The 23,100-nt window shown below is 43.3% G+C and overlaps 1 protein-coding gene across 1 annotated transcript in view; it reads right to left on the reverse strand.

Annotated features, from left to right (window-relative positions):
- LOC139415504 (neurturin-like) overlaps positions 1–22,557 on the reverse strand; it is a 46,037-nt gene extending 23,480 nt beyond the window's left edge. The window contains exon 1 of the mRNA XM_071163612.1: positions 21,459–22,557. The gene's annotated coding sequence lies outside the window, so the exon portion shown is untranslated. The remainder of the gene's footprint in view (positions 1–21,458) is intronic.
- Positions 22,558–23,100: the final 543 nt, after the last annotated feature.

Here is a 23,100-nt window from a genome sequence, read left to right on the forward strand (position 1 = left end):
TAAAGTCCAAAGAAGAGGAAGAAGCCTAAAGTAGGAGACATTACTAGAAAACAAACATTTACCCTTTTATCTGTGTATTAATTGTCGAGTAGAGAAACATGTGCATTTCAGGTAAAATAACAACCCAATGTTTATATCCCAGGACAAGCTAGCTAGCTAAAATGCCATAAAAGTGTAATGCTTTTTGAACTGTCCCCAAATGAATATAGTTGGTTCAGAGTTTGTTTTGATATTTCAATCTGCATGTCCTGATCGCTTCTGGTGTGAGGGGACAACATCACCCACCTTGCAATCTGAGCGGAGGCATTGAATGTTTTGAAACTATTTACGTAATGTCTTACCATGTTCTGACCATAAGCAATTTAAGGGGATTATTTTATAAACACTTCCTCATATGCCATTGAAACCAGTATGCTAATTTTCTCATGTTCTCAACTTTCTTTCGTTGTCTAGCAGCCAAAGACACCATTCTAGTCATATTAACAACCCATGCAGTGAGCTTTGGAGAAGTGTTTTCCTGCTAATTGCATTTTGGAACATTCACGCTTATAGCATATAGCATTGATGCACTTGTAATGTGAATAAATAGCCTAATAGTTTATCAACATGTTAAGCTAAATGTTCTTATCTGTTGCATCAGCCTCATTGCTTTAGAAAAATGTTTTGGTGTAGAGTGGTTGTAATCATTTGTGATCCATCCTCCCACAACTGTCCCAGAGTCTGTTTGGAAAATGTATTTATTGCACAGAAAGACAAGCTCACTGTCACACCCTGATCTGGTTCACCTGTCCTTGTGATTGTCTCGACCCCCTTCAGGTGTCGCTTATTATCCCAGGTGTTATCCCATATTCCTGTGTTTCCTGTCTCTCTGTGCCAGTTCGCCTTGTTTGCCAAATCAACCAGCGGTTTTCCTTGCTCCTTTTCCCCCAGTCTCTGTTTGTTTCTAGTCCTCCTGATTTTGACCCTTGCCTGTCCTGACTCCGAACCCGCCTGCCTGACCACTACCTGTTCTGACTACCAGCCTGCCTATCCCCTTGTAGTGTTTTGAACTCGGATCTGGTTTCTGACCCCTGCCTGGCCTGACCGCGAGACTGCCTATCGTTTGGTACTGTTTGACCTGTTTTATGAACTCTCGCCTGTCCCCGACCTGCCTTTGCCTACTCCCTTTATAATAAATATTGGAGCTCTACCATCTGCCTCCTGTGTCTGCATTTGGGTCTCGCCTTGTGCCCTTATACTGACCAATAGAATAGGTAAACTTTTGTAATATAGCTGACGAAAAGTAAATGTGGTCAGTTCTAACATCTTCAATATGCGCCTCAATTCTATAAGAAAGACATGCGCCATTGCATCCCAGATGTGTCTGTCTGTCTACACTAGTAGCCTACTTTGGAGCTCGCATGCCTTTGAGAACCCGATCACGTGGCGGGCATTGGCTAATAAGAATTTAGATATCTAAGAGAGCAATGTGAGTGAGGTGCTTCAGAGCAGGGCAAATTATTTGTATTTATTTTATTCAATTTTTTACAAAAGTAGTCCACTGGGCCTTTACAACTCCCGTATTAGCGGACCGATATAGCCGTCTGCAGATCAGGAAATTTTCTTCTCACAAAAGTAGTGCACTGGGCCTTTACTACTCCTGGCCCCAAAATAAATCAATCTGAACCAAACATAGACGCCTGTTATTGGTTCAGATTTGGTCCGGACATGACCAAAAATCTATGTCCGTGTACGTTGACATTTTTATTTATTTATTTATCCATTATTTTACCAGGTAAGTTGACTGAGAACACGTTCTCATTTGCAGCAACGACCTGGGGAATAGTTACAGAGGAGAGGAGGGGGTGAATGAGCCAATTGTAAACTAGGGATTATTAGGTGACCATGATGGTTTGAGGGCCAGATTGGGAATTTAACCCCGGTGTCCTGGCTTGACACCCCTACTCTTACAATAAGTGCCATGGGATCTTAAATTACCTCAGAGAGTCAGGACACCCGTTTAACGTCCCATCCGAAAGACGGCACCCTACACAGGGCAGTGTCCTCAATCACTGCCCTGGGGCATTGGGATATTTTTTTAGACCAGAGGAAAGAGTGCCTCCTACTGGCCCTCTAACACCACTTACAGCAGCATCTGGTCTCCCATCCAGGAACTGACCAGGACCAACCCTGCTTAGCTTCAGAAGCAAGCCAGTGGTATGTAGGGTGGTATGCTGCTGTGTTTGGGCCAAATCGAGACTGGTCCAAACCGGACCAAAAACCAAAGTCTGTGGACCAGGAAATCAAGGCCGGTCTGGACTGCACCCCCCAAAAAAAGACTAGTCCAGACAGGACCAAAATAACATACAAAAGACGTTGTCAGTGCTTACTGGGGTGTAGCCTACCTTGTAGGCCTGCAATGGAACTTTATGAATGCCCATCCATGTGTTAGGCTCAACATTTGTAAAACAGGCTGTTGCATTGGCTTTATTAGCCCTGATTCCTGTGACTAATCAATTTTAGGCATTTAAGCTCTGATTATCAGCTACCCAACGTTATCAGGAGTTATCCTGAGTTATCCTGAGTTATCCTGAGTTACCAGGAGTTATCCTGAGTTATCAGGAGTTATCCTGAGATTATTTGCAATGTGTTTACATGTCGGGAAATGCACAAGTATTTTATTTTTTCGCTATGATCAGCTCCTCAAAAATGTATGGATACAAACTTGAACCCACTGATCATGGTAAAATAAGGGTTAAATACATTTCTTTTTTTAGATTTAACCCACGGTGTGAAACTATGGACAGCAGTTGTCCAGACATCATCCATTCCATATTGTCCATTTTACTTTGACTTCTCCTGTTTTAAGGATATGTTACTGTTAAGATGTCAGCACATTCATTTTGATTGGGCACCATTTAGGTGAGGCTATTTGATCGGAGAAACCTGGATGATGTAAAAAGTGTCTGTCTCATTACATTGTTATACATTTTATCTCCAGCCTGTAGGCTACAGAAAAAGGCCACATACATCCGCTACATGATTTATGTTAGATAGTTATTTTGACGGAAAGATGGTGGAGTGTGGCAGCGATGGAGCTCTCCAACAGTACCCTGGAGAGGTGCGCTGGGATTGGACAAGCTAAATATTTGCGCCCGCGCCCGCCTCACAGGGCGGCATCAGCACTCACCTAAAAAGCCCATATGCCACTGGTTGAGAGAAATTGTCATTGTTTTGGCACAGAATTATGTGAATTTTTATGTTGTTGGAGGTAAGTCTTGGTCAGTTTCTCAGAAAATGCTACCCTCTTCAGTCTGCCACTATAGACGGTTGCCTAATCCTGCTTAATGAGAAGGCCGGCCTTGCATGTATTAGCGGATCGATATGGCCGTCTGCAGTGCGGGGTACATTTTTTTGTCACAAAAGTAGTGCAGCCTCAGCTCCAAATGATTTTAATTTTGGAAATCTGTTCCAAAGTATTCCCACAATAGAGAGATATTTGTGATCTTATACAAATGTAAGCAAAGTTTGAAATGATGTTTTATAAAAATATGATATGTTTAGTCTTCTTGAGGTAAATTTGCAGTCTACAAATTATTTGTAGTTATGTTCTGGCCCCCTGACCATCCTCTCAAGAAAAAGTGTGTGTGTGTGTGTGTGAGAGAGAAACAGTCGAGCCACCCGTATTTCATTTTTAAAGTGCATTCTTCTATAATGTATTTTTTAAGCTGAGTTCTTCATCAACTACTCCACTGATATCAAGGAGAAGGCATTATTTTCTCATGGCGACCTTTTGTATATCAAATGAGCAGACTACAGTGAGACAGGAAAACAACTAGGGTTATTATTCATAGACCACGTATCCAAGGACACTACACCCTGTCCCCTCACAAGGAGACAATTCAATTCACAAAGGAAGTAACTTTAAATGTCAGGCTTTATACATTTCTATTCCCAACCCAAAGGAAACAAAATCAATCAACTTTATGAGTATTTATAGAATAATTCCAAACAAACTAAAATAAACCAAATTGTTCTTGCTCCTATAGTCAAGTAGGTGATTCACATTTGGTACAGATCCACAATGTTCCAAGGCCACTCTTCCTCTACAGACATTCACAGGCCTCAACAACAATAGAGACTAATTCAGCCCATCTGTCTGTCTCATATAGTGTCCGTTTGTGTAATATACGTGCTGTAATCACTTGAGTAAAAATACATGGAGACGTGATGAAGTGGGGTCTTTCAGTAACTAATAAACAAGTGTACGAAGGGGAAGTCAATCACTATGGGAGTTGTCCATACATGCAACCTTACATCATCAACTCAACTCTACAATGATCTGCTCATGTGCAGTGCAAGTCCCTGACATACAGTAAATTTAAGTATTGCAATTCAATGACATGAAAGCGAACGTAGGTCTCACACAAAAAACTATTCAGAATAAAGATTACCCCATATTTGAATTCTAGGACATCGATGTGCACATGCCTTGCTCTTGGTAGAGATAAAACACATAAGCATTGAGCTTTTGTCACACAATCTGCTGTTTAGTGCTTTACAAATTGGAATGAATTATGTTGAGGTGGATCACCGTGAATGGTGCATAATGTTTGGGCTGACTACTAGGGTCTATTCCATGGATCAATTGCAATATCATAAGAAAACCTCTAAAGAGTAGGAAGATTCTAAGTGCAACAAGATAATCAAGTGTACATGTACAGTGATGTCCACAAGCTTTGGTCCTTTCAGGGTTAAATGTTTGGAGGAGGTGGAGAAGCATGCATAAGGGGACCCCAGGTGCAGTCCATCACTTGACACACAAGGTTCAATTGCTACAGTAATGTCAATGGCTGCACTCCTCTACAGAAGCACGATCATTTAGATCAAAGGTGAGCAAGGTCACCTCTGTAACTAAGCGAAACTCAAGTCAAAAAGACTCAAACTCGACACACTACACCGAGAACATCACAGCAGGAAAAGTGATTCGGTACCTACATTTTCTCTTCCCAAGAAGAGGAGAAGGCTTGGGCTGAATTCTTAATAGTTCATGTTATTGTACGGTCAGTTGTCTTCAAGGCCTAATGGCAGGGCAACAGGGGAGCAGCATATAGAGCGGAGCATGGCTCCCAAGATCAGGCCTGGATTACAACTGCTAATGCCTCCCAGTTTATTTCCATCACGTGGGCTGCAATTTACCCAGCGTGGCTGGAGGGAATCACCACCTGGAGGTGTGGGGATGGAAGTGAGGGGTAATCTGTTATAACCACATCATAGCTTTGATATAGGTAAGGATAACTGGTTTCCATTATGTAGCCTACTATTAATGCAATTCATTCACCACATGATGTCTCAGCCAGAGAGAGGGGTAAAGGTACTTTGTCAATATTAGAGATTTGAGGCATTTTGAAAGAGGACTAGATGGAGGGCATTGACCACAGCTCCCATTATATGTGGTGCAGGTCAGGGGAAATACCAGTAGGCTCCCGAGGGTGGTATTCCTCATCCCAGAAGTCAACTCTGTCTTGTAGGGTGACTCATGTTCAAGTATATTTTTCACATGCAAAAGTACAGTGAAATGCTTAACTTGCAAACCCTACCCAGCAGTGCAGTATTCAATATCAAAAAGTATAACTAATTACAAAATAAGAATTCAATAAAAAACAAGACAAATAAGAAATAAGAGAGGAAGCTAGATACAGGGTCAGTGCCAGAACCAAATTTACAATGTGCAGGGATACTGGAGTATTGAGGTACACAGTGGGGAGAACAAGTATTTGATAACCTGCAAAATCGGCAGTGTTTCCTACTTAAAAAGCATGTAGAGGTCTGTAATTTGTTATCATAGGTACACTTCAACTGTGAGAGACGGAATCTAAAACAAAAATCCAGAAAATCACATTGTATGATTTTTAAGCAATTAATTTGCATTTTATTGCATGACATAAGTATTTGATACATCAGAAAAGCAGAACTTAATATTTGGTACAGAAACCTTTGTTTGCAATTACGGAGATCATACGTTTCCTGTAGTTCTTGACCAGGTTTGCACACACTGCAGCAGGGATTTTGGCTCACTCCTCCATACAGACCTTCTCCAGATCCTTCAGGTTTCGGGGCTGTCGCTGGACAATACGGACTTTCAGCTCCCTCCAAAGATTTTCTATTGGGTTCAGGTCTGGAGACTGGCTAGGCCACTCCAGGACCTTGAGATGCTTCTTACGGAGCCACTCCTTAGTTGCCCTGGCTGTGTGTTTCGGGTCGTTGTCATGCTGGAAGACCCAGCCACGACCCATCTTCAATGCTCTTACTGAGGGAAGGAGGTTGTTGGCCAAGATCTCGCGATACATACATACTGTGCAGTCGTCCTGTCCCCTTTGCAGAAAAGCATCCCCAAAGAATGATGTTTCCACCTCCATGCTTCACGGTTGGGATGGTGTTTTTGGGGTTGTACTCATCCTTCTTCCTCCAAACACGGCGAGTGGAGTTTAGACCAAAAAGCTATATTTCTGTATCATCAGACCACATGACCTTCTGCCATTCCTCCTCTGGATCATCCAGATGGTCATTGGCAAACTTCAGACGGGCCTTGACATGCGCTGGCTTGAGCAGGGGGACCTTGCGTGCGCTGCAGGATTTTAATCTATGACGGCGTAGTGTGTTACTAATGGTTTTCTTTGAGACTGTGGTCCCAGCTCTCTTCAGGTCATTGACCATGTCCTGCCGTGTAGTTCTGGGCTGATCCCTAACCTTCCTCATGATCATTAATGCCCCACGAGGTGAGATCTTGCATGGAGCCCCAGACCGAGGGTGATTGACCGTCATCTTGAACTTCTTCCATTTTCTAATAATTGCGCCAACAGTTGTTGCCTTCTCACCAAGCTGCTTGCCTACTGTCCTGTAGCCCATCCCAGCCTTGTGCAAGTTTACAATTTTATCCCTGATGTCCTTACACAGCTCTCTGGTCTTGGCCAATGTGGAGAGGTTGGAGTCTGTTTGTTTGATTGAGTGTGTGGACAGGTGTCTTTTATACAGGTAACGAGTTCAAACAGGTGCCGTTAATACAGGTAATGAGTGGAGAACAGGAGGCTTCTAGGAGGCTAACAGGTCTGTGAGAGCCGGAATTCTTACTGGTTGGTAGGTGATCAATCAACCCGTCACCAAGACGTTTTAAAGTCAGGACAGCGGCGTCCCTGCCCATCTTTCGAAAGCGTCTGAAATCCTACCTCTTTTGATTAGAATCTTAAATAACTCTCACGGCACACCCGACGCTCCCATGCAGTTGCCATACCAGACGGTCATACAAGTCAGGATGCGCTCGATGGTGCAGCTGTAAAAGTTCCTAAGGATCTGAGGGGCCATGCCAAATTGTTTCAGCTTCCTGAGGGAGAAGAGGCATTGCCATGCCTACTTCATGGCTGTGCTGGTGTGAGAGGAACATGATAAGTCCTCAATGATGTGGACACCGACGCTCTCAAACCCTCTCCACTGTGGTCCGTCGATGTGGATGGGGTGTACACCATCCCCTGTTCCCCGTAGACCACAATTGTTATCCTGGCACACTGGCACACTGACAGGTCTTTGACATCCTCCCTATAGGCTTTCTCACCACCGTTGGTGATCAAGCCTAACACCGTCATGTCATCAGGAAACTTAATTATGGAGTTGTGCGTGGCCACACAGTTGTGGCTCAATAAGGAGTACAGGAGGGGACTAAGCACACACCCCTGAGGAGAACCCATTTTGAGGGTCAGCGTGGCGGATGTGTTGTTGCCTAATCTTACCACCTGGGGTCGGCCCGTGAGGAAGTCCAGGATCCCGTTGCAGAGGGAGGTGTTCAGTCAGAAGGTCCCGAGCTTGGTGACGTGCTTGGAGGGCACTATGGTGTTGAACGCTGAGCTGTAGTTGATGAACAGCATCCTCACATAGGTATTCCTCTTTTCTTGGTGGGAGCGGACAGTGTGGACTGCAACTGAGATTAAGTCGTCTGTGGATCTGTTGGTGCAATATGCAAATTGGAGTGGGCCAAGGGTGTCTGGGATGATGCAGTTGATGTGTGCCTTGACCAGAGTTTCAAAACTTCATTATTACAGATGTGAGTACTACAGGGCGGTAGTCATTGTGGCAGGATGTCTTGGAGTTTTTGGGAACAGGAATGATGGTAGTCAGCTTGAAACATGTGGGGATTACAGGTTGGGGTTATGTGCATGGACACCAGGTAAATAAATGAGCCTCTGGGTGGTCTAGTATATATTAGATAACAACTTGAAGAAACCTCTGTTACTGCTGCATACCGTTGTTGGAAATTGTTATATCAATAACACTTTATCAGTTCAGTTCCTGTTAAGATAAAATGGCATCTAGCAATTTTAGGACGTTGCAGGGGCTTATAGTGCATGTGGTAATACTTACAAAAATGGTACTGTTTGAGTCCAAAATGACATTCATAAGTTGCAGATAGAAATGACAAAATGTAAAAATGAAGAACAATAGCAATGATGAGCACCCAAAAGGCTACAAATGACAAAACACCTATAAAGCCCAGTGTTGTGAATGTGATAGATGTTCTCAGATAGTTTTCCTGTGAATCACTCTTCATGTTCAAACCATCTCAAAATGGATTGAATTACTCAATTATTTTACTTGAGAGGATTTGGATATGAACGCTAATATTGACTTGCATTGGATTTGTGAGACCAATGCTAAAAAGTTAGAATTTGAAACAGTGGCCAGGTAAACTAAACCAAAGCATGGGTTGCTGTCATACCTTGTTCATAGACTGCTACAAGGTAAGGAAACCAATATATATTTTTGGAATTTGGTTGAACTATCCCTTTAACATTGAGGGGGGGGGGGATTAAATGTTTTAACAAATAATAGCAAGAACATCACCGTCTAGTGGTCAGGACCTGGTAATATCAGAATGTAGGAAGGGACATAAACCTACAACTTCTATGACTAATTGTCTGAACAGGAGGGAAAAAAATAGCAAATTCACTGAGAATGTATTACATAGGATGAAGAAACTATGCTCCGAGCTGTACTACTTGTCAAAGGTAGAGAATGTATTGTATACTAGTTGTTGGGTTGGGATTTGTGTGGGGTGTGGGTTATACGTGGGTGTCTTTTGACAATTTCTTTGGAACCCTCATGTCTTACTCATGTAAGTGTTGGTCCAAATAGGATGTTATGTACTATATTTATTGAATATTATATGAATCCTATCATTTAAAAAATGTCCAATTTGGGTGCAATCAATTAGCTTAATTTCTCAGAGATCAAATGATATTTCAACAAAATATTGTTGCAGGAATGCTAATCTTACCCGTTTCTAACTACAGAAACAATTTCAGAGCAGTCGGAGATGGTGGGTGTCATGACTTGCTGAAATGACATTGAATGACCCACTACACTCGTAGAAAAAAAGGTTCCAAAAGGGTTCTTTGTCTCTCCACATAGGAGAACCCTTTAGGTTTTAGGTAGAACCCTTTTGGGGTCCATGTAGAACCTTCTATGGAAAGTGTTTTAGGATGTCCCTTGTGGGTATCTGTACCTATACAGTGCATTCGAAAAGCATACAGACCCCAATGCAGGAGTGGCTTCGGGATAGTCTCTGAATGTCATTGAGTGGCCCAGCCAGAGCTTGGACTTGAACCCAATTGAACCTCTCTGGATAGACCTGAAAATAGCTGTGCAGCGACGCTCCCCATCCAAACTGACAGAGCTTGAGAGGATCAGCAGAGAAGAATGCTTGTAGCATGATACCCAAGAAGACTCAAGGCTGTAATTGCTGCCAAAGGTGTTTCAACAAAGTACTGAGTATGTAAATGTGATATTTTAGTTTTTGATTTGTAATCAATTTGATAATGTGTGTAGATTTGATGAGGGTAAAAACAATTTAATACATGTTAGAATAATGCTGTAATGTAACAATGTGGAAAAAAATCAAGGGGTCTGTATACTTTCCGAATACGCTGTGTATGACATGCGCAGACTGGGCTAGTAAACATACAGACACTAGGGCCTTGTCGTGCCTCCTTATTTTAGATAATACTACGTGGTGTCAGAGTGGTTTTAATAATGACAAAAACGTGAAGGAATTTCGCACAAAACTGAAAGCACGTTTCACCGCATTTAATCATGGCAAGGCTACTGGAAACATGGCCGAATACAAACAGTGTAGTTATTCCCTCCGTAAAGCAATCAAACAAGCAAACCGTCAGTATAGAGACAAAGTGGAGTCTCAATTCAACGGCTGAAACACGAGACATATGTGGCAGGGTCTACAGACAATCATGGATTACAAAAAGAAAACCAGCCCCGTCGCAGATATTGACGTCATGCTCCCAGACAATTTAAACAGCTTCTTTGTGCGCTTTGAAGACAATATGGTTCCACCGACACGGCCCGCTACTAAAGACTGATGGGCTCTCCTTCCCTGTGGCCGACATGAGTAAAACATTTAAACCTCTTAACCCTCGCAAGGCTGCCGGCCCAGACGGCATCCCTAGCCTCAGAGCATGCGCAAACCAGCTGGCTGGTGTGTTTAAGGACATATTCAATCAAATCCTATCCCAGTCTGCCGTCCCAACATGCTTTAAGATGGCAACCATTGTTCCTGTTTCCAAGAAAGCTAAGGTAACTGAACTAAATTACTATTGCCCCGTAGCACTCACCTCTAGACAAACTCCTAGACCTACTCCAATTTTCTTACCGCCCCAATAGGTCCACAGACAATGCAATCGCCATCAAACTGCACACTGCCCTATCCCATCTGGACAACAGAAATACCAGTGTAAGAATGCTGTTCATTGACTACAGCTCGGCATTCAACACCATAGTACCCTCTAAACTCATCATTAAGCTCGAGACCCTGGGTCTCGACCCCGCCCTGTACAACCGGGTCCTGGACTTCTTGACGGTCCGCTCCCAGGTGGTGAAGGTAGGAAACAACATCTCCACTCCGCTGATCCTCAACACTGGAACGAAGTCTGGAGTCAGGAAAATAACCTCTCACTCAATGTCAGCAAAACAAAAGAGATGATCGTGGACTACCTGTTCACACCTATTTACATTGACGGGACAGCAATGGAGAAGGTGGAAAGTTCCTCGGTGTACATATCACCGACAAACTAAAATGTTCCATGCACACAGATAGTGTGGTGAAGAAGGCACAACAGCGCCTCTTCAACCTCAGGAGGCTGAAAAAATTTGGCTTGTCACTGGAAACCCTCACTAACTTCTACAGGTGCACAATTGAGCGCATCCTGTCAGACTGTATCACCGCCTGGTACGGCAACTGTACCGCCCACAACCGCAAAGCTCTCCAGAGGGTGGTGTGGTCTGCACAACACATCACCAGGGGCAAACTACCTGCCCTCCAGGACACCTACACCAGCCAATGTCACAGGAAGGCAAAAAGGATCATCAAGGACAATAACCGCCCGAACCACTGCCTGTTCACCCCGTTACCATCCAGAAAGCGAGGTCAGTATAGGTGCATCAAAGCTGGGACAGAGAGTTTGAAAAACATCTCGAGGCCATCAGATTATTAAACAGCCACCACTAGCATAGAGAGGCGGCTGCCTACCTACAGACTTGATTTCATTGGCCACTTTAATAAATGGAACACTAGTCACTTTAATCATGTTTACATATCTCGTATTACTCATCTCATATGTATATACTGTATCCTTCACTATCTATTCTACTATCTACGATCTCGTACAGCAGGGGTGTCAAAGTCAAATGGACGGAGGGCCAAATAAAAAAATCAGCTACAAGACGAGGGCCGGACTGTTCGAATGTTCATTGAAAAATTTTTAAATGACGCATATAGTCTAGTGAACCTAATTGAACCTACTGAAAACCTAACAAATATATTACAATATGATCAGATAAATAAAGCAATATTTTCTTATGGCTCTGTCAGTAATCTTTAATTTTCAACAGACACAAAAGACAAATTTCCTTTATATAAATATCCCCATAACATGAACATTAAATGAAAGAAACCGGTATTCAAGGCACCATCAGTAGACTATATTTTCTATTTTAGCAAAAGTGGGCTAAATTTACTTCAAAGAAAAAACAATAATAGCAATTTTCTATCATCCACTCAACTGAAATATTTTTAAAATATAATTGGATTGAAATACAAAAAAATAAAGTGCAAAAATCTATTAATCAAAAACAACACTTTGTTTAAGGAGAAGTAACATGCAGTGAAAACAAATATTAAATTTTAACTTTTAAACTTGAACTGAGTAAAAACTCTAAATATGTGATTGCACAGTAATGTTCACTTGTTTGAGGTTGAGGGTGATACTTGGTGGTGTCCCATCTTTTCCACAAGTTCATCAATGTTCGGGGTAAGGCTCTGAGCTGAAGAAATCCTCAGAATTGAGTGGAGGTGTTCAGCAGTAAGTCGACTTCTGTGTGATGTTTTGTTCAGGTTCATCAAAGAAAACAGTTGTTCACACAGGTATGTGCTGCCAAACATAGACAACGTTTGAGCAGCCTGGATGCGCAGCTGGGGCATTGTGCCGGGGAGGAAACGGGCGAACTCCGCAGCACCCACTGCCGCATATTTTGCCCTCAGTGCATCATTGCATTGGAGGTCAATCAACTCCATTTGGAGGTTTGGTGGTGAGCTTTCCACGTCAACAGCAAATGGGTTACCGAGCAGTTCCAACCTGCTTTTTTGTGCTTCAAAGTCAGCAAATCGGCGTCGAAAGTCAGCGGCAAGCATACCTATTTTATCAGCCAACTGTGTGCTCGGGAACGCACTGGTAGAGAGCTTCTCTTTCATGGTCTGGCAGCTGGGAAAGTGGCTCAAATTTTCTTTCCGCATCTGCGTCTCCCACAGAGTCAGTTTGGTTTTAAATGCCTTCACTGTACTGTACATATCAGAGATGACACGATCCCGACCCTGCAGCTGCAAGTTTATTGCATTCAGATGACTCGTAATGTCACACAGAAAAGCCATTTCACACAGAAACATTTCGTCTCGGAGTTGTGTTGTGTCTTTCCCTTTGCTGTCCAAGAACAGACAAATCTCCTCACGAAGCTCGAAACATCTTTGAAGCACCTTTCCCTGGCTTAGCCATCGCACCTCTGTGTGATAAGGCAAATCACCATGCTCCGTTTCTAACTCCGTCAGAAATGCCTTGAACTGGCGGTGATTCAAACCTTTGGCTCTGATAAAGTTAACTGTGCGCGTGATGATGCTCATTACATGCTCCATTTTCAAGGCTTTACCGCACAACGCTTCCTGGTGTATGATACAATGATAAGCTGTCAGCTCACCTGTCGCGTTTTCCTCTTGCATCTTTTCCCGTATCTTCGCCACCAGTCCGCTCCTGTGTCCACACATCGCAGGTGCTCCGTCGGTTGTCAAACCCACGAGTTTTTCCCAAGGCAGCTCCATCTCATTTACACATCTTGACACCTCTTCATACAAATCATGCCCCGTAGTTGTGCCATGCATAGGACGTAAAGCCAAAAACTCCTCTGTCACGCTTAGGTTGGAGTCCACTCCGCGGATGAAAATTGACAACTGGGCAATGTCAGAAATGTCGGTGCTCTCATCCACAGCCAAGGAATATGCAATAAAATCTTTTCCCTTTTTCACAAGCTGCTCTTTTAGATTGATGGACAACTGGTCTACTCTCTCGGCAATGGTGTTTCTGCTCAGACTCACATTTAAAAAGAGTTGCCTTTTTTCTGGGCAAACTTCGTCACAAACTTTAATCATGCAGTTTTTGATGAAATCCCCCTCCGTAAATGGCCGGGCTGATTTAGCGATCTCTTCTGCCAAAATAAAACTGGCCTTGACAGCAGCCTGAGATTTGAGGCCTCGTTTTAATTCCTCTGCCTTTTGTAGCCTTTGTTCCATGTCCATATTCTTGTTTTTGTCCGCGTGTTTCGTTTCATAATGTCGTCTCAGATTATACTCTTTCAGTACCGCCACACTTTCTCCACACAGAAGACACACAGGTTTTCCAGCTACCTTCGTGAACATATACTCCGACTCCCACCTTGTTTGAAACCCCCGGTTCTCAGTATCCACCTTCCGTTTTGCCATTTTTGATGGGTATCTGAAAGTTAATTTTACTGTGATGCTGACGACTGCTGTGCCAATAAATATTGAAATGAAGCAGCCTACTGCTCGGTGCGTCACCTTTGCATTGTGGGAAATGTAGTATTGGTGCGTGTAAAAGATCTGCGGGCTGCCGGCTTGCTGCGGGCCGGTTCTAATAATAAATCAAGATCATCCCAGGGGCCGTAAAAAACCTTCTTGCGGGCCGGATGTGGCCCGCGGGCCTTGACTCTGACATATGTGTCGTACAGGTTATCTACAAGTCTCTGCTAGGTAAAGCCCCGCTTTATCTCAGCTCACTGGTCACCATAGCAGCACCCACTCGTTGCACGCGCTCCAGCAGGTATATGGTCACCCCCAAAGCCAATTCCTCCTTTGGTCGTCTTTCCTTCCAGTTCTCTGCTGCCAATGACTGGAACGAACTGAAAAAATCCCTGAAGCTGGAGACTCATGTCTCCCTCACTAGCTTTAAGCACCAGCTGTCAGAGCTGTTCACAGATCACTGCATCTGTACATAGATGGAATGTTTACAGCTTAGCTATCTACCTACCTCATCCCCATACAGTATATTTATTTATTTATCTTGCTCCTTTGCACCCTATTATCTCTACTTGCACATTAATCTTCTGCACATCTACCATTCCAGTGTTTAAATGCTATATTGTAATTACTTTGCCACCATGGTCTATTTATTGCCTTAACTCCCTTATCTTACCTCATTTGCACTCACTGTATATAGACTTTTTGTTTTCTTTTGTTCTACTGTATTATTGACTATGTTTTTTTTATTCCATGTGTAACTGTTGTTGTATGTGTGGAATTGCTATGCTTTTTCTTGGCCAAGTCGCAGTTGCAAGTGAGAACTTGTTCTCAACTAGCCTACCTGGTTAAATAAAGGTGAAATAAAATAAATAAATACAATTATTTGCTATCTATTGCATCTTAGCCGCTCTGTCACTGCTCATCCATATATTTTATACTTATATATTTTAATCCCAGTCCTTTACTAGATTGTGTGTATTAGGTTTTGTTGTGGAATTGTTAGATATTACTTGTTAGATACTGCTGCACTGTCAGATCTAGAAGCATTAGCATTTCACTAGATTTGCAATAACATCTGCATGTGACAAATAACTTTTTTATTTGATTTAGTGAACAGTTTCTGAACAGTTACAGTTGGATTCACAGCTTACCTTGTCCAAAGCTGTAAACCAGGTTAGGCAGAGTGAGACAGTAAAAAAACAGCAGGCGATGCTGTGCAGTAGCAGCTCTATGTAGAGTGAAGAGAGGGAGGAAATACATGCGTTTTCATACCGTGCTAAAACAACTGAGGGGAACAGAGACAGATGTGGAGAAAACAATCACAGACAGTCCCAGTAGCCAGTTCAAGCATTTGTCGCAAATGTGAGAAATCCCCTTTCCACAGCTGGAAAGATTGCCTAGCAAAGGATGAGTAATGCAGGAAATGTCACAAGAGAGGACTCTTTACATCGGTCTGTCAATCAAAGCAAATGCATGAGGTCTCAGAGGAGGAACAGCAGTTACAGTAGGTCAGCTAATTCTGGGGGAAGTAGGGGGGGATGCTGGCTGGCACTCCGACATTAAACTGTAGTCATTTAAACCAGACACAGGTGTAGCAGTGACATCAATCCCCAATAGGCTGTATAGCTACAGTAGAGATGGCTCGCTACAAACAAAAAACTGTACAGGCCCAGTAATAAGATATTACCAGTGGTAGGGCAGATTGTGTGTAAACTGGAGAGTAAAAGAGAAGTGCAATCCAGCCTGTATTCGTCATTGACTCTCTGGCCAGACCGCTGCCGGGGCTGCCAGCAATTGAAGCATTGCAACTCATTGAGAGAGTGAGTGAACTGGAGGACCCAGGGGAGGTTTTCAAAAATAAATTCCCAAAAGTGATTTCTAGCCTAGGAAGGCTAGAAGGTGACTACAAAATCCACCTGAAGGAGGATACAGTCCCCTATGCCCTTAATACCCCCTGCTGTGTGCCTATCCCTTTGGAAGGATGGAAGAAATTGGGTCTGTGTCTAAAATAGAGAGTCCCACTGATTGGTGCAGGGATGGTGGTGGTCCTAAAAGCCAATGGGGACATTACTAACTTGAATGAGGCACTGCAGAGAGAGACACATATTACCATCAGTGGAGAAGTCACTGGCTTAGTTGGATGGTTCACAGGTCTTCACAAAGCTGGATGCCCGCTCAGGCTTCTGGCAGATACCCCTGTCACCAGAGAGTAGGGCGCTCCCACCGTTTGGCCGGTACGGTTTCAACGTTTTGCCATTTGGAATCGCTCCCGGTCCTGAGCATTTCCAAAGACGCATGTCCCAGCTGTTGGATGGGCTGAGGGGCATCATAGTCCACTTGGACGGCGTGCTCATGTGCAGATGGGACAGAGCAGAACATGATGAAAGACTGGCCTGACACTCAATGAAAAATGCCCCTTTGCACAGTCAAACGTCTTGTTCTTGGAATACAAAAATCAGTGCAGCTGGAAAAGAGCCGGACCCGGAGAAGATCAGCACTATCACAGACATGCCCATCCCCCAGAACGTGGCTGGAGTCAGGACCTTCTTAGGCATGGCCACATATGTGAGTAACTTTCAGACACAACCAAACCCCTGAGAGACTGACTAGCCAAAGAAAATGACCCAGAATGACTCAAAGAGAATGACATGCAACAGGCAGCATTTGACAAAATCAGAGGACACCTGGCCTCACAGAGAGTGCTGGCCCAGTACCGCCCCCATGCTAAGACAAATGTGTCAGCAGAGGCACCATCCTTTGGGCTAGGGGCGGTCCTCACACAGATGCAGGACAACATGGAGTGGTGTCCAATAACATACATCTCACAAAGCTTATCTGACACAGAGCAAAGGCATGCACAAGTGGAGAAGAAGGTGTTGGCTATCACATGGGTATGTGAAATGCTCAGGCAATAGTTAATTGGCCTTCAGCTTACAGCAGAGACTGACCACAAACCACTGTTGGCTCTGTTAGGGACAAAAGCATTGGACGACATGCCTCCCAGAGTTCTGCGCTTCCGCCTCAGATTACTGAGGTTCACCTACAAGATGGTGTACAGTGCCTTGCGAAAGTATTCGGCCCCCTTGAACTTTGCGACCTTTTGCCACATTTCAGGCTTCAAACATAAAGATATAAAACTGTATTTTTTTGTGAAGAATCAACAACAAGTGGGACACAATCATGAAGTGGAACGACATTTATTGGATATTTCAAACTTTTTTAACAAATCAAAAACTGAAAAATTGGGCGTGCAAAATTATTCAGCCCCTTTACTTTCAGTGCAGCAAACTCTCTCCAGAAGTTCAGTGAGGATCTCTGAATGATCCAATGTTGACCTAAATGACTAATGATGATAAATACAATCCACCTGTGTGTAATCAAGTCTCCGTATAAATGCACCTGCACTGTGATAGTCTCAGAGGTCCGTTAAAAGCGCAGAGAGCATCATGAAGAACAAGGAACACACCAGGCAGGTCCGAGATACTGTTGTGAAGAAGTTTAAAGCCGGATTTGGATACAAAAAGATTTCCCAAGCTTTAAACATCCCAAGGAACACTGTGCAAGCGATAATATTGAAATGGAAGGAGTATCAGACCACTGCAAATCTACCAAGACCTGGCCTTGTATGAACTTTCAGCTCATACAAGGAGAAGGCTGATCAGAGATGCAGCCAAGAGGCCCATGATCACTCTGGATGAACTGCAGAGATCTACAGCTGAGGTGGGAGACTCTGTCCATAGGACAACAATCTGGCCTTTATGGAAGAGTGGCAAGAAGAAAGCCATTTCTTAAAGATATCCATAAAAAAGTGTTGTTTAAAGTTTGCCACAAGCCACCTGGGAGACACACCAAACATGTGGAAGAAGGTGCTCTGGTCAGATGAAACCAAAATTGAACTTTTTGGCAACAATGCAAAACGTTATGTTTGGCGTAAAAGCAACACAGCTCATCACCTTGAACACAGCATCCCCACTGTCAAACATGGTAATGGCAGCATCATGGTTTGGGCCTGCTTTTCTTCAGCAGGGACAGGGAAGATGGTTAAAATTGATGGGAAGATGGATGGAGCCAAATACAGGACCATTCTGGAAGAAAACCTGATGGAGTCTGCAAAAGACCTAAGACTGGGACGGAGATTTGTCTTCCAACAAGACAATGATCCAAAACATAAAGCAAAATCTACAATGGAATGGTTCAAAAATAAACATATCCAGGTGTTAGAATGGCCAAGTCAAAGTCCAGACCTGAATCCAATCGAGAATCTGTGGAAAGAACTGAAAACTGCTGTTCACAAATGCTCTCCATCCAACCTCACTGAGCTCGAGCTGTTTTGCAAGGAGGAATGGGAAAAAATTTCAGTCTCTCGATGTGCAAAACTGATAGAGACATACCCCAAGCGACTTACAGCTGTAATCGCAGCAAAAGGTGGCGCTACAAAGTAATAACTTAAGGGGGCTGAATAATTTTGCACGCCCAATTTTTCAGTTTTTGATTTGTTAAAAAAGTTTGAAATATCCAATAAATGTCGTTCCACTTCATGATTGTGTCCCACTTGTTGTTGATTCTTCACAAAAAAATACAGTTTTATATCTTTATGTTTGAAGCCTGAAATGTGGCAAAAGGTCGCAAAGTTCAAGGTGGCCGATTACTTTCGCAAGGCACAGTATGTGCCAGGGAAGGCACTGATCACAGCAGATGCACTCTCCAGGGCCCCAATTAAACATCCATTAACAGAGGAGAAGCAATGTCTAGAGGGTGAGGTACAGGTGTCTGTTAATGGAGTAAGAGACAGCATACCTGTGTCTCAGACCAAACTGCAGCAGATTGCAGAGGAGCAACAGCGAGACCCCATCTGCCGACAGAGAGTACAGGAGTTCAAAAAAGAATGTCCTAAGGCCTAGGCAGTAGGTTCTGCCTCAGCTTCTGAAGCCCTATTGGGTGCACCAAAATGACTTCCACCGTAATGGAGACCTACTCATGAACAGTCAATGGATAGTTATCCCAGAGACTCTACAACCAGAAATGCTAAACTGAGTTTATGAGGATACATGGGGATATCCAAATGCAGACTGAGATCTCTACAGTTGGTGTGGTGGCTTGGTCTAAGTACTCAGATTGCCAAGCTGGAGGCCCAGTGTGAGGTGTGTGCAAAATGTCAACCTTGTCATCCTGAACCAATGATGGCAACTGAGCTGCCAAAATGGCCATGGCAAAAGGTAGGGGCAGATATGTTCTCTTGGATTAAATTACTATTGAAGATACATTGAAATAGCAAAGACACCCATAACCACACCAGCTGGTGTTATCAATGGATTAAAGTCATTTTTTCCAGGAAAGGGGTAGCTGAGGTCCTGGATGCTTTTTCTGCATAATATGACTTCACACATGTGACCAGTAGCCCCTACCATACACAGAGAAGTGTCAAGGCAGAGAGGGCTGTGAAAACAGTCAAGGGACTGCTGAAAAAGAACAAGGATCCGTATAGGGCTCTGTTTGCTTACAGAGTCACACCACTGCATCATGGACAGAAGGCTACGCTCCCCATTGCCTGTCTCACCGGCTCAGGTTAACAAGCTCGCCCAAAAAATGATGTGAAGCCACCAGAGTGGCTGAAAGACTATGTTATGTGAATAGAATACATACTGTTGAGGGGACCATACCCAGCAAAAATAAAGATTTTACCTAAGTTAATACATAGCTCAGACTGTGTAATTTCATGCTTTCATGGTGTTTCAGAATGGGAAGTAACATGTTAAAGGAAATAATACTTGTTTCAAAACTGCATTTCAGTTATGCTTCAGTGTTTATGCATGTTGAATTCTTGTTCATCGGAGAGGGGAAGATGTAGTAAGATGTCCCTTGTTCGTGTGCGTAAAAACAGTGATCACCTATTGCATGAGCTTCCACATTCGCTACAGAAGTGGAAAAGATGGAAAAGGGTTTATTTTCTCTGTAAATTATCACAGCTGGAAGATACATTTAAAGAGACGCAAGTGAACAAGCTTAAATCTGCTCCATCTCCAACAAACAAATCAATAAATCTATAAGAACCACGGGTCTTAAACATGAATGACCCAAGATGCTACCAAACTTTAAGTAAAGTTGACTGCCGACAAACGTACGTAGAATATAATGTTGCCAATGTCTTTTGTGTAATCTGGTAAGCATGAGCTTGAATATTCCCTGTCGGTTTGGCATGGGTGGATTTCAGATATGTTAGCACACATCCTAAACCCTTTTTCTTCTCTCAACATAGTGTTGCAACATGTGTTCCAGACAATGGGGGGCACTAGCGGTTTCCCATGTACTTATTATTGGGTAATTTCAATATGACCAGATTTAAGGGTTCTACCTAGACATTGACTAAAAACATACCTCCCTGTTACGTCACATGAAAATCGAAATGTGTCATAACACATTCAGCTTTAGAGTCTTGTGTCAATCATAGAGCCATCGTCATTGGTCCGACCATGTTGTCCACACAGAGTAGACGGCTGTGACCCTTTCTAACGCCGGAGAGTGCAGTTAAGGTAAATCACTGGTTTTCCAGATAGTTAGCAGCCTGCGCGATAAGCCGGATTGTTACACAGGTTATGGCAGTTGAACAGCTCAGAGACAACTGGTTTAGCTTCCCATGCCTCAGACTCTCTCCATAGGGAGCTACTAATTCAAGTGAGATTTCAGTTCCTTGCATGTTGAATTTTACAATGTTGGCATAGCCCTTTCCTGTAGTCAATGACCAAAAGCAACCTCTTAGGCATCATGGGAGGAAAGTAAAAAAATCAAAGTCAAACAGTTGTGTTATATTTCTGTCTTCTGAGATGTATATAAAGTGTAATATTAGGATGTAATACATTTAAACTTTATATCTGATATGGTACAGGTTTCATCTTTTTTTAAGCCCATAGACGTGTGTGAGGTGTATATTTTTGTTTCAAAGTAGATTTGTATAAGATACCAATAATCACTCTGTGTGACCCTGACCCAGTAAAAAGTTCAAGTATCTTTCTGGGGTTTAATTTAGTGTTTATAAGGGTTTCCCTTTCAAATTGTTCTCTGGGAAAGAGAATACAGTCAGCAGTGTTGTTTGGGGATTTACCCTATTATAGTATATGATATAGTCAGACTTATACAGGTCTGCTAAGCATGACACTACCAAACCAAATTTAACTGTAGCGCAATAGCCTCTGGGACAGTGATTTTGACATAGACACTTAGCACCTTACATTGTGCCGTTGGTCCGCTCATGTTTCATTTAAGACACTAACAGTGATTACCATCCTCCCACATAAGCCCCCAGTTTACACTGACAAAAGAGGATACCACGTGTCCTTACCGTTTGCCCGGCTTATCCAGACTCGTCTGTGTGTCTAACTTTTCGTTTGACTTCCAGGTGAGAACTGCATGGGATCAATATGGCCAATACTCCTCCGTCTTCCGCTCAGGCGAGGCAGAGTAGAGGAGAGAGGTGTATCAGCTCTCCCTTCAGTACAGTAATAAAGCAGTCAGAAAGTAGCGGCGTTATCCTTCAGGACTACCAGGCTTCTGCGTTTGTGCATCTGCTGAAGACCATTGTCACACGTCCAGAGGTTCCGCTGGTGGAGGAAGATGCCCAGAGTCCCCATAGTCTTAACTTCAGGTGTTCAGAGTGACTTATCAAAGCCTAGGTGTTAGGGCAGATACAGAGCTTTTTTAGTAAGGGTATGAAACACAACGTCTGTTAGTAGTGTAGAGTTGTTTCCTCCAGATGATTCTACCTCCTTCACACACAGCCAGACTGCCAGGTATGCTGAAGGAGACCTGCCAGACTTTCAGAGAGAGAATCTGCCCTAGAAATCCAGCAACTCTTATGGCAATAAACAATCAGCCCACAGCTTAACAATTTGTAAATCAACATAAATTGTCTAGAAATCTCCTGCAGTGTGTTGAGTAAATGGAATGTTATTTACGCAGTACTGAAATATTTTAAAATCTCATGAGAGTACTTTTTAAACTCCAAGATCCAGATGAGTTCGATCAGTCTGTCCATTTCCCTGCGTTTAGAACACAACACTCTCTGAACAAGATGAGACGTTCCAAGACGGAGCTATTCACCCCACAGATTCCTCCAATGCGAGTTAATTACAGCTCTGTCCTCACAGAGTAAGAGAGAGAGAGTGATTACAGCCGTAATCTAAATTACACAATAATTTGCGAATCCCGGTGCTGCAGCGATGGAAGTTTCAGAGATACTGAGTGTCCCGACTAAGTAGGCTGATTGTAAGCACGGCAGCTGCTACCTGTCATCCACAGAGAAAGAGAAACAGGCAGACACTGAAATAATGTTCCTTCTGCAAATTCAAAGTAACCTCTTCTGTTGGTGTACAGTGTAGTGTAGTAGACTATTCTGCTTTTCTTAAGCCTGCTTGTGTCAGAGAGCCCAGCTTTACACTGCTAAGGTACGGAGGGATGAGAGCGCAGGATGGACAGAGGGGGGAGCTAAGTGGAAGAAGGGGGTGAGGGATTGAATAGCTTCATCACTCTTTCGCCCCCTTTCTCCGCCTCCTCGTTTCCTCCCCTCCCATTTAAGACATAAATACATTCAAATACACACACAGATGCACGCACACACACTCAGACACATTCACACACACCATTGGCAGACTCAAGTCTAATCAAAGGAGGCTGGCTTAGAATATCTCGGGACTGCAGTTGATTCATGTGCGTGTGCGTATGCTCGTGTCACAGTCTGCACTGACCTCTGCACAAAGGATAAAGATGCATTATGTATGTACATTTACATTAGCAGAGTCAAAAGAGTAAGTGACATAATAAAATCCATTATATCCTGTGTGCTGAGGGCTGGTCTGATGATTTATTAATTTTAAAAATGATCCATCAGTCTTTTCATCTATAGGTTATACAATTTGCCTACGTTTTTCAGCCTAGTTACCGAAGGTCCAATCTGTTACTCAACATCAGGTGGGCAAAAAGTCCAT

Source organism: Oncorhynchus clarkii, chromosome 1, assembly GCF_045791955.1.
Source record: "Oncorhynchus clarkii lewisi isolate Uvic-CL-2024 chromosome 1, UVic_Ocla_1.0, whole genome shotgun sequence".
NCBI lineage: Eukaryota > Metazoa > Chordata > Actinopteri > Salmoniformes > Salmonidae > Oncorhynchus > Oncorhynchus clarkii.